This window comes from Podarcis liolepis (genome assembly GCF_965112155.1).
Source record: "Podarcis liolepis genome assembly, chromosome: 1".
NCBI lineage: Eukaryota > Metazoa > Chordata > Lepidosauria > Squamata > Lacertidae > Podarcis > Podarcis liolepis.
The window spans coordinates 76,722,199-76,739,819 of record NC_139554.1 but is presented as its reverse complement, the minus strand read 5'-3'; the positions used below and the strand labels follow the sequence as shown (position 1 = coordinate 76,739,819).

General features: G+C 41.4%; 1 protein-coding gene across 7 annotated transcripts in view; it reads left to right on the top strand.

Moving 5' to 3' along the window:
- Window positions 1-17,621, top strand: part of TSPAN4 (tetraspanin 4) — a 511,237-nt gene that overhangs the window by 173,541 nt on the left and 320,075 nt on the right. For all 7 annotated transcript variants that reach the window (XM_083478930.1, XM_083478924.1, XM_083478928.1 and 4 more), the window contains one exon: window positions 16,698-16,770. The gene's annotated coding sequence lies outside the window, so the exon portion shown is untranslated. The remainder of the gene's footprint in view (window positions 1-16,697; window positions 16,771-17,621) is intronic.

The window sequence follows — 17,621 nt, the reverse complement described above, 5'->3', positions numbered from 1 at the left end:
AATGCCTCCACAGGCATCCCCTTGGCAGCCACCACAAACGCATAAGTAATTAATTAATTAAAAAACACAATTAAAATAATTGCTAATTGTGTGACTAGTTCATCTTGTTTGGCCTTTTGGAATTGGAAACCCAAGCTTGTGGTCATAATTTGTTGTATCAGTGCTTGCTATTTGATGTTCAATTCTCAAGTCAGGGTGCAACATTGTCTGCAGATTTTTGGTGCCTGTTGAAAACATTCTTATTTAGACAAGCCTACCCAGATGCTTAGAAAGCTGAGGTAATTTTAATCTGTTCTAGTATTTTGTGTGTGTAGGGTTGTAATTTTTCCTTTATTGTATTATTTTATCTTTTTGTAAACTGCTTTGAGGTCTGCCCCCCCTACAATCAAGCAGTGTATAAATTTTATGAAATAAATAAATAATAAATAGGTTTCCACCCCCATTTGGCAAAACTGAAAGGGAGGAAGATTACAAGCTTGCTGAATATCATAAAGTAAAATGTGCCAAGCTAAACCCAGAATCCCAGCCCTGCCATATAATTTCGCTCCCTGGTAATTAGTCATTCTTCACTGTTTATATCTGCATTATTATCAAAAACCATGCATGCATTTCTCCCTCAAAGTGTTTCATTGTTTCCCCTCATAAGCAGAATGCGAGGTGATATATATGCTCATTAGCGGTTTTATATCCCATCCAAGGGAACTGTGTTTGCATCTTCTCTTTTCTTTTTAACAGAATGGCCCATTCTTTTAACCGGGGTTGACATATAGCCTGGAGAGCTGAATTCTAGGCATACAGCCCAGTGCACCTTTAAGCATCCTCTTTACACTGTAAGCTGAAGGACATGCACAAGAAAGTATTTCTTCACATGCCACAAAGTTAATCTGTGGAATTTGTTCCTAGAAGGCGTAGTGATGGCTTTAAAAGTGGATTAAACCAATTCATATATGATAGGGTTAGGGTTAGGGTGTGTTCTGTCTCCACTTTCAGGAGGCAATATGCCTTCGAATAGCGGTTCCTGGGGAGCCCAAGTGGGGAGAGTTGGTGATGCACTTGTTAGGATATTTCCGTTCCACCTTAAAAGGGAGCAGGATGTTTGTGTCACAGCCTGCGTATTTCCTGTTTTCACAGGATGTTTCTGTTGTGTCTTTGCTTTTGTTTCACTCTCTGTGCTGGAGACACTGACGCAGGCAGTCATGTCTGTCTTTGTTCTGATCAACGCTGAATAAAACTTGTAAATAATGCTCTCCTGAGTGTGACTTTTGCTGTGCATTATCTGCTGATAGAGTGTGCATGAGCTCTGGAATGTGGCAAGATATTTCAGGAAACTCATGTCACTAATTGCTGATACTGCGTGCCTACGGGAGATCGATGGATCGTCCGGCAGACGGCTTGGGGCCATGATGGACTTTGTCTCCCTGGCAGTATCCGAACAGCACTCAGGTCCAGCTTGTGGGCCTCTTGTAGGCAACTGGTTGACTGCTGTGAAAGCAGGATGTTAAACTAGATGGGCCTTTGGCCTGATCCAGCAGGGTTCTGCTTATGTTCTTATTCCCACCAAACTGCCAGGTTTCCCTTTCCTCATAAAGGCTGCAATGCAGCCTTAGCTCCTCATACAGTTAAATATTGTGATGAGGGCTTCCCCTTATACTTGGAGCTTCTGCTCTTTAATGGCATGAGCTGTTCTACTGCTCTCTCCCCGGCTTTTGGTGGTACTTGTGAGGAGCAGATGGGGGGAGGGAACATTGGTAGGAAATGCACAGTTAATATGCTTGATTTACATAATTAGAAAAAAACTTGCATAAATGGATTTGAGGACCTGGAATGTGGCAGCTTTGACCCAAAATACCCACATTTAGCAGGTGATGTTCTTCCCACCCCCCACCCCCAGTACATGGAGATAAATCGTAGGAAAGGGTTTTATCAGCTACATTTTGTGTGGCCAGCCACTAATGAATGGACAGATGAAGAGACAGTACAAAAAAATGGCAACCCTGTTTGGAACCGCAGAGCAATCGCCTTGCATAAAATGAAGCTTGGGGTGGGCTGACGAGAAAGCAGTTTTCTTCAATATGTTCAGCAGTTTTTAGCACAACCCTCCAGAGAATCTATTGTTAAAGTTTCCCTTTTTATAGGAATTTCAATAATTAATCATGTTTTGGCAGTTTGGTGCAGATTATCCTTCTAATAGCTTTGTTTATACTTACAGTCTTTTCCCTAAGGGAGGGGGGAGCTGTTGTTCATCCTCTTTTCTACATTAGACAAATGTCAATTTCAGTTACAGTGGTATTTTGCTTTATTTCCACAGCTGTGCAGCACAATCCCATGCACGTTCACTCAGTGTGGCTTATTCGCAGGACAACATCCTTAGGATTGTCATTTCAATGATGGAATCGGGGGATGCTTCCAACCTGACCTAATTGAAGGTGGCATTTAGAGTTGACACTACTGGTGGGCTCTTCAGTGTTTAGCACACCATTTGAACAACACATGGCTGCCTTGCCTTCTAGTACCAGCATTCTATTGTTGTCACTGTTGTCGTTCTTCCCCTGAGCAGAGTTTTAATAGCCAAGGGATTGTGGAAGAGCTTCCAAAAGAATGAAAATCAATATGCAATGTGCGTACTAGAAATTGTTGGCCTAATGGTTGTCTCTGTTTTAACACTTCTGCAATTGGACCAGGGTACACACCTGCAAACTTTTGAAAATTGGTCTTGACAAGCAGAACTTGCTACAAAACGTTGGAGTGCAACTGTTAATTTAGCCATGTATTAACTCCGTTTCCTTCCTCCCTCTCTCTCGTTTCCCATTTCTCTTCCCCACAGCTATCAGTCAGCATTCTGCGACCAATGAGCACACTCACTTCTGATTACACTGCATTATTTGAGGGGTGGGGGTTTTACATTAAGCTGGTTTAAAAAACAACAACTTTTTTTTTGTACTTCTGCCAACCTTGAGGTTCCCTAGAGCCTGTTAAAACATCCCTCTTGTGGGTAGGTGGTGCCATTTTGGCGACATAAGGAGCACCATTCAGAGAATTGAGATGGTGGTTAGTATATACAGTGGTACCTTGGGTTAAGAACTTAATTCGTTCTGGAGGTCCGTTCTTAACCTGAAACTGTTCTTAACCTGAGGTACCACTTTAGCTAATGGGGCCTCCCACTGCCACCGCCGCGTGATTTCTGTTATCATCCTGAAGCAAAGTTCTTAACCCGAGGTACTATTTCTGGGTTAGCGGAGTCTGTAACCTGAAGCGTCTGTAACCTGAAGTGTCTGTAACCCGAGGTACCACTGTACGACACTTACCTGCCTGTTGGATCCTTGCATATGTTAAAGATGTCCCTAATCCCTCTACACATCATGTCTGTTTAGTGAGGCTTCATTTGGATATTTCCTCTTCTTGAGAGGACTACTGTCCTTCAGATACGGCTGTAGATGTCTTAGAGCTTTGTAAAACAGGACAGGTTTCTGTGCATTTGAGGGGTATAAATACAGTGCTCAAAATGGGGTGGGCTTCATCCCACTTCTTTTCAAGTACAGTGGTACCTCGGGTTAAGTACTTAATTTGTTCCGGAGGTCCGTTCTTAACCTGAAACTGTTCTTAACCTGAAGCATCACTTTAATTAATGGGTCCTCCTGCTGCTGCCGTGCCGCCGGAGCACAATTTCTGTTCTCATCCTGAAGTAAAGTTCTTAACCCGAGGTAATATTTCTGGGTTAGCGGAGTCTGTAACCTGAAGCGTATGTAACCTGAAGCGTATGTAACGTGAGGAACCACTGTAGACCTAAAATCCTCCTCCAATTGAATAGGAATAGTTGAGTTTCACCAAATTTGAAACAAATGGATCCCTCTATTTCTTTTCCTCTCACTTCTGCTACTGAATGAATCAAAATCCATTGAGTTTCTTGTAATCTCCCCATGTTCACATTATATATTTTTAAAAGAGAAACATGCCCTGAAGGCTGAATTTTCATTCATGCTTTATGGATTTTGTAGTCTATTACTGCATAAGCAGCTGTTCACTGCATTTTTATGCTGTGTTTCTTTTGGGAAGTTCACAGCTGCTTTTAAGGGGTTTTCTTAACTAGCTTCTGGTCAGTTAAGACCTACTACGTTTGTACAAGAGAACAAATCAAAGACCCTCAGAATTCTAGGTTGTTAAAGAAAAAACCACTTTTACAGTTGTCATTTACGGTTTAGAGATTGCCCTGCAACCTCACAACCTGTCTTACCTTTACTTGTTACTTCAGCTCCAAAGCTAAATGAAGTTTTGACTTCTAGTTCAGGAACACTGGATTTTGCTACTCCCAGAATCTCTGACTCTATTGCTGTTGAGTGCAGACAGATGAGTGTATCTGTTAATAGTTTTGTTTATCACAAACTAGCAGTCCTTGGACTATCTGCACTAAGCAGCCCTAGAAGTAAAGAGATGTCTATTCTGCAGTCAGGAAGCTCACAGGTTAGGTTTATTGAAATTATTACTTTCCACAACAAAAAGTCCTGAAGCAATTTACTAGGAGAATAAAATACAACAATAAAAATGCATAAACTTATTTAAAACATAGATTAGAAACACACAGTCATTGGTGCTGCCCAAATGTGGGTCTCCATGAGGAGAGAATTCCGTAGATGGGGAGCTGCTACAAAAAGGCTCTGAACCTGCTTCGAAGGCGGCATGCAGAGAAAGGCCTTGTCACAGTCTGGTTCATGGGCGATCGAAGTCCTGGCAGGGGACGTCAGGACCGGGGGCAAGATGGCAGGGTGAGGGCAGGAACGGGGGTCCAGAAGCCAGGAGTCAGGAAGCCAAGAGTCCGAGGGTCAGAGAGCCGGGAGTCATGAAGTCAGGGGTCCGAGGATCAAGAAGCAAGAAGTCAAGGGTCCGAGGATCAAGAAGCAGGGAGTCAAGAAGCCGAGGTTCAAGGATCAGGAAGCAAGAAGCCAAACGCAGCAAGGCAGGAAGCGTGTTGCTGTGGCAAAGAGCCGAAGGGAAATCCCTTCCCGGCTCTTGCCACCAGGTGCTGTGAGTTACCAATAGGCCTCACTTCTGCAGCCGTACCTTGCCTCTTCAGAACAAACTTAGGAAGGCCCCAGTCCTGCAAAGTCCTATTGGTCACAGGGCCTGGCTCCTGACAGACCTCAAATGACTATTTTCAGGGTCCTGGTCAGTTCATATGGGGAAAGGTTATCCTTTAGGTATAATGGTGCCAATCCATATTATCAAGGCTGAACCACCCATGAAGTTGTGTGAAACAGTCACCTCTGGCTGCGGAAGTGCCCAAGGCACACAGGGCCCCCACACTCCACCACCTTTGTCACTGGCAGAGAAGCAGTACAGGCATTGGCACTGATTTCCGGTGAGATCTGCTAGAGGTGGGTGGCACGATGGTGGAGGCGGTAGAGTGGGACAGCACTTTTTGTTTTGCCTCAAGCATATAATGCTTTAATGGTTGACCAGCATTTTTAATTGTTATATATTACATCTTCTTGTTCTGCTTAACAATCTAGCTTCTCTATTCTGCACTAGTTGTAGTTTCAGAACCATCTTCCCTCATGTGCAATATGAGACTATAATCTAACATGGTCATTTTTTTATTTTTACTGCTGCTGCTGTTGTTATTATTATTATTTTATTATCACACTTAATTTGAGGCCCTGTAAAAACTCTCAATGTTATTTAAAGAAGCAATTGTCTTATCTAGGGACTATTCTAATGTTTCAGAGCTTTAATATTGTGGACTGAAACATCAAATTACATGTCTTATTTACTGTGTAAATACTCTTTTCTGCCAAACATTATTGGTATAGAAGTTTGCAAATGGTAATCACGCCATCACATTTTGTAAATGGATTAAATTGCCTCAGATTATTTTTCTGGGCCATTAAGTTGTCCTTGTTCTTTCACAATGGGCAGCATTGTGGGTCTAATGATGGGCAACTTCGGATTTGCTATTCTCCCTTCTAAACAGAGGACTGTCCTCTCTCTTCAAAGTAGGACATAGGACCATCCTAGCTATTGGACAAATTAATGGAGGGGAGGGCTATCAACGGCTACTAGTCATGATGGATATTCTGTACCTTCACAGTTGGAGGCAGCAATGCTACCCAATAACAGTTGCTGGAAACCACGGGAGGAGAGAGTGCTCATGTTCTGCTCCCTGGTTTCCACAGGCATCTGGTTGGCCACTGTGAGAACAGGATACTGGACTAGGTAGGCCATTGATCTGATCCAGCAAGATATTCTTATCTTCTTATGTGCCTTCAGCTATGTTTGATTTGAAGATTTGTAAACAAACACAAATATTACAGAGTGCCTTAAGGGCACTCCATCTCCAAAAAGAATCAGAGTCCAGGTAAGTAAGGTCTTGTAAGTTTTCATTTCTTTGGGAAGCGGGAAGCACATAGCAATATGCAGAATAGTCTTGCCTCTCCAAACAACAACAGCAGCAGCAACAACAACAACAACAACCCATTTTCACCCTGGTTTTGCGCAAATTCACTTTTTTGTCTCAGCCAGAGATGAAGAAAAGAGTGTTGAAGAACATTTCTGAAGTAGGAAGTGAGGCAAATATATTAGTGCTGAAAGACACAACTGTTTAAGCGCAGGAACAAGCAGCAAACCAAATTTATGCCTGAGGCATGAAGAACGAGAGAAGAAAAGGTGGCACTCAGTAGCTTCCCCAGGCTCCTCATAAATTTCAAAGTGGTGTCTTTCCTTTTTTAGTAGCCTGTAAAATGCAACTGTGGGACCATTAGATGTTGTGCTGGTGAAGGTGATAGGAAATGAGAGAAGAAATTTCCTGGCCCCGGACGTTTAATGATTTGTCAGTCAATTAACTGGAGGTCAGATGTAGCTGCAGGCTGTTAGTGCTACACTCCAGCAGACCATGTTATCAAATTCTTCTGGTTTGTGTCTTCGAAGAGGCAGATGTTTTGAGCCTGTGTGTGTTTGTGTGTGAATTACTGGTATGCCACATTTTGAATTATGAACACACCCATTTCATTTGTAGATGCCATGGCACATTGCTCTTTTTAAAAGGAAAAAGAGGAGGCATAACTGATGTATCTTTTCCTAACTGCTTTGGATGGTTGCAAAGTCATAGTATAGCAGCAATCGCTGGTTACGTTTAGTGCTGAAGTACTAAACCTACTCCAGATAGATAGAGAAAGAGAGAGAGAGAGAGATAAGGAGTAGGTTTAGTACTTCAGCACTAAACGTAACCAGCGATTGCTAAGCTAGTGAGCCATGGTAACTGCTTATTTGGCTAATCATAATATTCTTTCCACCATGTCCTGCTAAGCTCTTTGCATGGGTTTCTGCATTTTCTGCCTGTTTACTCTCCTGCTGCTGTCATACACAGAGAGAATCCGTCTTTCTTGCAGCACATGGAAGCAAATGGTCGCCAAAGAGACTATACCAAGCATCAAATCAGAGGTGCCTCTGACATTTCTTGCTGCTTTGGGGTCCTTAGACTTGGGAATTTTGCCATTGAGTTGATTTTTAGCATAATTAAATCTGCAAAGCTGAGGTTTATGAAGGAAGTTTAATTCAAGTCTACAAAACCTCTGCCCACTAAGCTGAAAGTAGACTGCTAGGTACTTCCCACCTAGTTTTACAATTGCAGGCAAAACAAAAATGAGGGAGGCGTTATGAAGCACCTGGCAGGCGACAGTGTTTGTTTGTTTGTTTGTTTGTTTATATCCCACCTTTTTCTTCCAAGGAACTCAAGGTGGAGCACATGGTCCCGCCCACAACTTAATCCCCACAGCAGACAGCGTCTATCTAGCCCAAGTGTTCTTTACTGCAGAGTGTGGATTTGAACCCTGGTCTCCTAGGTCCTAGGCCAAGACTCTAGACTAATAAATCACTGCTGGCTTGGTGGCCTGCATTTACCTTGGCATGCAACAGGTTGTGTGACAGGCCTGCACTCCATCTTTGCTGCCTAATTTAAGGAGAAATCAGATGAAATAAAAGGGAAATAGTCAGAGATGTAGATAAATGCTTTGGGGGGGGGAGTGGGCAGCTTTTGCTAAAATTTGCTAGAATTAAGCTGTTCAAAAGTTACTGGTGTAGATGTGACTCCACAAATACACCAAAAACAAAAGACACCCAGCTCTATTTTGGGTGGTTTTGTTTTCTTTTTTATTGAAGAAAAATAGCAGGGCTGAGGAGATGGAAACAGCATGTTAGCTTGACATTGATGATGATTTAAGAATGAAGAAGTGGTGACAGCAAAATAGGGATGTATGAATATGCCTCAATCCTTTCTGGCATTAATTCACACTTTCTTACAGTATTTTCAGTTCCAGTGCAGTTGGTTTATTTTGCAAAAGCATTTTTTCCTTTTAATCATCACTGATGCAGATACACACCCACACCCACACAAAGTAGACTTGCATAGCTCATCCATCAACAGATCCATTTACCTTCATTGTGTCTTCCTTTTCAAAGTTTATGAATTTCAAGAGGGGCAGCCCCCTTTGTCTTTAAGGTGCCACAATATGTTGTGTTTTGCTGCAAAAGACTAAAACAATGAAGTGCGTAATGACTCATCACAAAACCATATATTCTGTCTACTCAAAATTAAGTGTCATTCCATTCTGTTGGGCTTACTTCCATGTAAATGGGATTAGGGCTGCTGTCGCCTTATATTGATGAGAGGAGAATTCAGTATAAACTTGCTGTCCCATCTCATTTCCCTCACTAAGTCATCAGGGAAGGACAGTTTAGGACCCTGTTGATATTTTGCTCTTCATGTTCCCGATGGTATGAGTATCATGTATTCCATAAATGCCTATTTTATAAAGAACATGCTAATGTTTGTGCATCCCCTGAAACACAACACTCAAAAGAGATGTCACAGCACACAAAAACAACAGAGCACACAAGCACACAAAAGAGATTGCTTCTTTCCATGTGAAAAGGACAAGTACTCAGGGATGCACTCCACTGAGTTTTATTCTCTTTCCTGTAGCCGTATTGGAGGAGGAGAGTGGAGTTGGGAGCAGGCTCATACATGTAATGCTAAACTGTGGTTTAGTGCTAATGTCCAAAGACAGCACAAGGACAGCACAAACTCAACTGCTTATAGACAGCGAACTACACAAGTTTGTAATAGCAGCAGCTTGGTGGGGGGGGAAAAGCACCACGAGGAATCTTTAAACCGACTGTAGAAAAGCCTTTAGCCTTTGCAATCCACTTCCTGGCCTCCAATCTGTTTCTGATCTGTGGATTTCCTTTAGCAAAAATCCCTGTTGACACTTCCTATCATGTCATGTTTATCCATCTTTAACCAATCTGTTCTTAACTACAATCTCTCTTAATTTGCCTAGTAATGAAATAAGGATTACTAACTTGTATTGTCGAAGGTCATCACCCGGAGGTTCTCCTCACCTTCAACATGATGTTATTTCATTGTATTGCAGTGGTTTACCACAATAAGACCCTTTTCTTTATTAAGATGTCTTGTGTGGTGTTAATAAATAAATCCTTATGAGATATTGGAAGGTGTGTTTTTTTAATTCTCATCAGTTCATCAGACTTGTTTAATGTAAGTGCCACAATCTTCTTAAATCCAAGCCTATCTGAAAACCTATCTGAAGGCGAAAACTTTTGCTGTTTTGGCTACTTGTTTTAACATTTAGACTGTTAATAGTTTTGTAATGTGGTTTTGAGAAAACAAATCAGGCAATTGATCAGGCTACAAATCAAAATATCCCTACTAAGATATACAGGTGAACAACAATCACTACAGTACTAATTGCATTACGGCTTCCATTAAGCTGAATGTAATTAATGCCACTTTGGAAATTGCTGCAGTGAGGACAGTCTGCAGTTTAATCTTTGTGGAGTGTGAATACAATGTTCAGTGTGGAAATTTAAGAAGTGTTAAATTTTCTATTATGCCTCTGAATCCAAAGCAAAGATCTGTACTGTTTTTATTGTAAATAGAATAAAAATAGCATTCAGACATTGTACTAAACCAAAGTAAGAAGAAGTCTCAGATAGCCTCAGCTAATGCACTACCCCCCCACATTTCTCCTCCAGCATAGCTGTGAGATGAGAAATATTTGCTTCTGATTTTTACTAGCCACAGTTTAGCATGCTGTTCAAACCTTAAATGATGGTTAATGTTAACTATGGCTTGTTTAAGCAAGCTGCTTTATAATTCAAAGTTTTAAGTTAGTTTGTTTTAAAAAAACATAGTTGAGAGTAACCACAGTTTGTTAGGTTTGGGTGACACAACAACCCATGTGGCAAGGTGAGGTGACTCCCTTAGACAGCAGGATCCACAGGGGCAGCAGATCCCAATGTAGATCTTTCCCCTCCACCTTGTTCCTGATGTAGATCTTCCCTCACCCCTTCTTCCCTGGTGCCATTTTGAGGTCTGCCTCAGGTGCCAGAATGGCGAGCTCTGGCCCTGACAACAAGCTTCATCTACTCTAAACTGGAAGGAACAGCTTCCAAACTCTTCTTGAAGCTGGAGGTGGGTGGTGGGTGGGTGGAAGCATGTAAACACAAACCTTACTGTTACGTATTCACATTGCTCATTTGAACTGGGCCCAGATTTGTGCAAAACCTAACATTAGATATTGTGGCATGCCCTCAGTGCAAATTTGTATTTTTATTATTTATTTGTGATATTTTCTGTGTTTAAACATGAAAGCCTTCTCAAGGCAGTGTATTAAAACAAAAAATGTGAAACAGTAACATATATATTACAGTTAGCCACAACAGTATTTTTTTAAAAAAAGCATTCCAAATAATAATAAAAATATGAGCAGCAGTTGAAACCATAAAATACAAAGTAAAGTTAGAAAGGGCTTTGCTGTTCTATTAGTTTTTCAATACACTTACAGCATAATGAATGTATGTTTACTGCATAATGAATCACTAGACATTATGTTGTAAAAATGGTGACGGGCCCATTTAACAACAATATTGCCCTAAAAAATTTAAGAAAACAAAAAAGTTTGTACTTTCCCACCAACCAAGTGTCAAAAAAATGCAATATGCAATATAGAATGAACCACGTTTCTGCCTCCCCGCTCCCCATGTTTCTGACACTTCATTGATCAAAAGTTTCAGATTTTAAAGACCAAAGCTTGAAAACAGGAGCCAGAATAACTTGTGCCTTGTTCTAGGGGTTCCTAGACCAATACCAGCAAGTTCTCTTTCTTCCACACACTGCCACTTGGTGTGATTCAAGGAATGACAAGTGGCAAGGTGTGCCAGTAAGAAGAACCCTGGACGTGGTGGCCATTGGTTGTAGGAGAGAATGAGCCAGTGGGAAAAAAGCCCATCATGAGACTCTTGATCTCAAGGTCATGAGTTTGAGCCCTGATGTTGGGCAAAAGATTCATGTATAGATGGCCCTCATGGTAGGATTCAACCCTATGATCTATGATTATTTATACAGTTTTGCTTTGATAAAATTCACTTCTTTAATGGGTTTCTTCAGTTCTCATCCTAATTTAAGAATATACTTAAGTGCCCATTATTTCTTGATCTGACTCTTGTCCTGTACTTGTCTTGTTCTATGGAAGCTCTTTTGTTAATGGTAGAAAAGACAGTACTCCTGCAATATTCTCTTTCGTGCAAGTTATAACTTTCAATAAAATATGTTCAGTAAAAATATATTCCAATAAAATACTCTTCAACTGAAACCTGCCTGCTTAGATTGCTTTTTAAATGAATTTTGGGTAAACAGAAGAGAACAGAATGTTTGCCTGACTCCCCTTGTTCTTAAAGAGTTAAACGTCTCTCTCTCTCTCTCTCTCTCTCTCTCTCTCTCTCTCTCTCTCTGTGTGTGTGTGTGTATAGCTTCAGGCAGACTATTAGCCTTTAAGTATCTTGTCTTTGAGGATTATCCTGGACTGTAATAGTCCATTATTGATGACTTCAATCACACTATACTAATTCTCTAAGCAGTTGCAACATACAGTGTGCTAGACCAATGATTCCCAGTTAGCTAAGTACTGCAGACCCCCTCTTTTTCAAAAGCCAAGCCATGGATCCCCTACTTTTGAAACTTTTGACATCTTTATGGTAGTTTTTGTTACATGAATGTTGCCACAGATACCATGGATGGGTTATGTGAGCAACCTGGTAACTGCGGACCACCAGCTGAGAACCACTGTGCTGGACTAATTTTCAGACTTTGGTTTTAAATGTATTTCCATCTGTGCTAGGTATGTTCATGTGTGTGTGATGGTGAGATGTGATGTCTCATCTGCTCTGCTGTGATCTTAGGCAAATGTTTGCAACACAACTAGTACTGAAGCTGATAGTACTGTGGATCCCAAGCAGGTTTGCAGATGATTCCTATGTCTTATTTAGGATTAGGTAGCTGGTGCAGATCTCAGGGGTTCTCTCAGTCTGTTATGAGGTGTGCAAGCTTCACAGTTTATGATTGTGGTGAAGCTGTGGGTGGGGTGGGGGGAATTCGCCCCATTGCTGCCCACCAAGCCTCTGACCTCAATGCTTAGCTAGATCTGAGCACCCAGTACAGGAGGCTTTTGGAAAGCAAAGTTTTACAGGAGTATGCAAACTCTAGAAACTCCCCCATTGGGAGAATACTTAGGAAGGTGGTCTTTTCGCTTTGACATGCTTCCATGGAGACACTTGGGCTGTGTGCTTTTTGGCTTTTTCTAATTTGATGCAATGTGTGAACCTTGAGGGTGCATAAAAATCTATCGCCTAATGCTTTGTTTTCTCATCAATACTAATTCAATACTCATATATTGCTCACTTATTTGCAGTATTATGCCCATGTACCTGCAGGAGTTTCTTGTTTTGCTTATTGACCACGTTGCAGAATATTGATCACCTCCACTTTTCCTCCAGTCATATTCACCACCTTACTCTCTTGTCTGAACCTCCTTCGGCTGTTGGCCAAAAGCTAACATTTTATTGAAAAATTAAAGTTTGTGTATTCCCCTGTGAAGCTATAAAAGTTTTTCAGTTTATGTTGGAAATTTGGGAGCAAGACTGAAAATTACTTCCTCCACTGTGAAATGTCTGCAGTGGCTTAATAGTTGCTTTTTCTCTGATAATTGTTTCTTAGCCCCTTCCTTCCTTCCTTCCTTCCTTCCTTCCTTCCTTCCTTCCTTCCTTCCTTCCTCACAGCATGGCTTTCTGCATTCATTTGAAATACTACATTTGAACAAAGACTGCAGATTCCTAGTCTGTCTTTCGTATCAGCATTTCCCATTCCAATACAGGCTTTGCATATACAGTGGTACTTCGGGTTACATACACTTCAGGTTACATACGCTTCAGGTTACAGACTCCGCTAACCCAGAAATAGTACCTCGGGTTAAGAACTTTGCTTCAGGATGAGAACAGAAATTGTGCAGGAGTGGCGCGGCGGCAGCAGGAGGCCCCATTAGCTAAAGTGGTATCTCAGGTTAAGAACAGTTTCAGGTTAAGAACGGACCTCTGGAACGAATTAAGTTCTTAACCTGAGGTACCACTGTATCTCCTATCTGATTCATCATTATTCTCACTTTGTGTGCCTTCCTAGAATCTAATCTTTCAGGTTAAGAACGGACCTCTGGAATGAATTAAGTTCTTAACCCGAGGTACCACTTTAGTTATATTTTTTAAAATATATATTAACCACACTTCCATGGGAAAATAGCAAGGTGGTGTACAGCATGAAAATGCAATACTAAAATAATTACATCATTAAAAGCGTTGATATCCTATCAGTAAAACTGGTTGGTAAAAATATTCAAGTGCCAAAGGCCTGTATGAAGAGTAAAGTATGAAAAATAAGGTTAAAAGAAATCAGGGATTACTTCTGCCAGACTTCTCCTGGCAAAGAATTGCACAGGGCAGGGCCTGCCATACTTCCCTGGTGAAGGCAGAATGAATCGCAGGGGCATGGGAGACCACCAAAAGTGTCCCATCAGAGGATCTTGGTGTTCAAGGTGGAGCATAAGGAATCTGTCAATCCTTAAAGGACTTTGGTCCCAAGTTGCTGAGTTCTCAGTGCCTGATTTTGGTAGCCTAACCTAGGGTGAAAGTTTTATATCTCATTACTGTGGTCATAAATGGGAACAGTAGGATTTGGTGGCAACTGGGGGATTTTGGAATTGGAAGGCTATAACAAGGAAGCATATTTGCTGTACTATGTGCATCCTATATTATTAGCGTTGTCCGCAACATGACAATAGCATGCAACACTTAAGGCAAGGCTGGGGGAGCTGTGGCCCTCCAGTTGCTATTGGTCTCCACCTTTAGCCAGCATGACCAGTGGTCATGGATTATGGGAGTTGTGGGTCAACAATACCCAGAGGGCCACAGGTTCCCCCATACTAGGCTAACACATACCTCTTCATTTTTCTTATGTCTTTGGATGTTTTTGCACACACCATCCTGTCTGCTCAGTGCATAACAGCCATCCCCACCCCACTTCAAGGATCATGTTTACCAAATCACTAGCTGTATTACCATTACTAGAGCTTCAGAAGGAAAAAAGTGCTTTTGAATGCAAGCAGAGTACATTTTCTTTATTACCAAATAGCCAAGCCATCCACCCAACATCAACAGTATTCATATATTGCTGTTCTGAATGAGTAGAATAATCCCCTTTACCATTATTTTAGTAACCTAAGTATACATTGAAAATGGTGGTTGAGTGGTTGATACCTACAGCTAGTACAAAAATGGAGCAAGCTATGATTGTGTTTTAAGAACAGCCAAAAAATAAAATAAAAATGCAAGGATATAGTAAAGTGATTTTATCAGGATGAAAGTTCACGCTATGATCTGCCAGCTTTTGAATTAGAAAGCTTTTGCTTCAGACTGGTTGCAATTAGAAATGGAGAAAATAGATATTTCTGGAAGAGGGCACAGAATTTAGCCCAGTCTGCAATCTGTTCGAGTGTTAAGATGACAGGAGAAAAAGTTTCCCCTCGACTAATTAAGAACAGTGTCCTATTTATTTATAACATTTCTATTCAGCTTTTTGCCAGAGTTGCTCTTTAAAATTGTACAGTAAAAACATCCTAATAAAATTAAAACAGTGCAATATGACTTGAATTAAAAGTCTCGCATTATTGTTGCATTGAGGGTAGATAAGCAAATCTCAAGCATGATTCTGTGCATGCCTACTCAAAAGTAAGCCAAATAATTTCAATAAGCAGTGCTTACTCCAAGTGTGTATTTACAAATGATCCAGTTTTGGAAATACATCAATGCTTTATTTTATTATTATTTTTTGACAAAGTAATAATAATAAATAAAAATGTGCACCCCATCCACGACACCATTCCATTGTAACTATCCAACCTCCCAGAATTTCAACACCTCTTGCGATGGTGTTTAACAGTACAAATTCTACAACCACATTCCATATCTCCTCAAAATCATTTCTCCTGCATATTCCCCATCTTACCTTAATGGCACATGTTAATCTATCATTAATAGCTTATATCCCACACCTCTTTATACCATTCTTCCATTTTATATTCTGTTTGCCCCTTCCACTTCCTAGCTATAATAACTTGTGCAGCTGTCAATAAAATTATGAGCAAGTCCTTCATAGCCTGCGAACCTTCCACGCTGCCTCTGGACCTAGCATCAATGCTTTTAGCTAAATCAAGCAAATGGTTTACCGTAATTTGAGCCAGACCTTAGAACCAGAACCTGGTTGGAAGGATACCATGGCTGAATCACAGATGTATAACTTCTGAGCATCAGCAGGGTGGGAATTAAATGTGTTCTAGTACCTTCCCATTTGGATTAAAGGAATGTTGGGGTTTCCTGTGTGGTGTCCTCAACTCTCATGGCACTTACCAAGGTTCACTGCCCTTCCTCATTTTTAACTTTTTAAAGAAAAATATGCCCTTTTTTGTTTGGGGGTATTGCCAGGTTTTTTTTGTCTTCACATTGACAGTGCCACCCCACTATAAAATGGACATTTGGCAGTGACTATGACAACAGCCCCCCCCCCTCCAAGTTTGGGGAACTCTGCCTTAGGGTGTTATCTTTGGGGCTGCCTTTGAAGACTGTTCTAAAGCTTCAGTTACTGAGGATATTGGAATGACTGTACCCTCTGCTGCTGAAGTCTGAGAGAGAGATCACAACACAAAAACATGGATCGGTGTGGTGATGCATGAACAAAGACTCTTTAATTGCTTTTTTTTGCATTTTTTAATATTTTCAGAGTGGGCACAGCCTATAGTGGAGGAGCCTCCCCTGGTAATAATCTGAATTTCGGAGAGGTAGCCTCTACAAGAGTTTGGGTGTAATCCTTGACCCCTCCCTTTCCATGGAGGCGCAGGTTACAGCAACAGCCAAGGCGACATTTTTCCACCTTCACCACATCAAGCAGTTGGTCCATTACCTTTCCCGCCCCGACCTGGCCACAGTGATCCATGTGACGGTCACCTCCAGGCTTGACTACTATAATTTGCTCTACGCGGGGCTGCCCTTGAAGCTGTCCCAGAAACTCCAGCGGGTGTAGAATGCAGCAGCGAGGCTCCTCACGGGGTCTCTGCCATGGGAGCATATTCACAAACTTTCGTAGCCACCTGCATACAGGGGAAAGAGTGTCAACCATAATCGGGTGGCATTGACCGCTTCCTTGTTAGCCAGTAGGGGACTTGTGCTCCCGGCTTTGTTGCTGGGTCCTGGTAGGATATACCTTCTAATTGGCAGTTAATTAATTTGGACACGTTTTTCTTTTTCAGAGTGTTTGAAACTCACAGACTTTGAGGAGCTCCTGCTGTGGAACTGTTCAAGCTTGGCGCAGCCACAAATCAGGTACTTTATTTCTTAAGATTAGATCAAAGCTAATTCTTGAGCAGTCATTACAAAGTTTCCTAAAGAGTGGGGAGGCTATATTCTAATTTTTAAAGGAATCCTGTAGGTTATTTTGGGATCTTTGCATAGCCAGAAGTAGCCATGTGGTCTGTCTTTTCATTATGTGCCAGCTTGAAGCCCACCATCTAATCCACTAGTCTTCAGTAGGTCGGTCAGGACCCTAACCTCTAACCCCTAGTGGGTCACGACCTGATCCAAGGTGGGTCACAACAGGAGCACTATATGGTATAGGAGCATATATTTGATAAAAGATAAAAATGTGTCCCCAATTGCATGTTTGGGTTATTATTAATATTATATTTATTGAATTTGTATACCACCCTTCATCCAAAGATCACAGGGTGGTTTACAACATAAAAATACAAAATGAGAACATAAAAATGAAGCAAAAACAAACCAATAACCCTCCTTTCACAAACACATTTAAAAGGCCATATGATGTTTATTTAGCCAAAGGCCTGGTTATAGAGAAATGTTTTCACCTGGCTAAAGAATTGAAGGGGTAAAAGTGGGGGATCCTGGGTCTGAAAAAGTTGAAGACACTTGGTCTAATCCAGCCCAGAAAGAAAGTGCAAGACCATTCTAACGATGAGCCTTTGGGTCACAGCCAGGCTGCAGAATAAGATGGGTCAAGTTTTTTTAAAAGGAGTGTAAGTGGAAGAGGCGGGGGAGGAAGAAGGGCCAGCGTGGAAAGGGGTTGAGGACATGGAAGGGGAAGCATCTCTGCACGATATTGCAGGGGAAGATATTAATGTTTTCATCACCTGGAATGCAATTGTGCTCTTACGTAA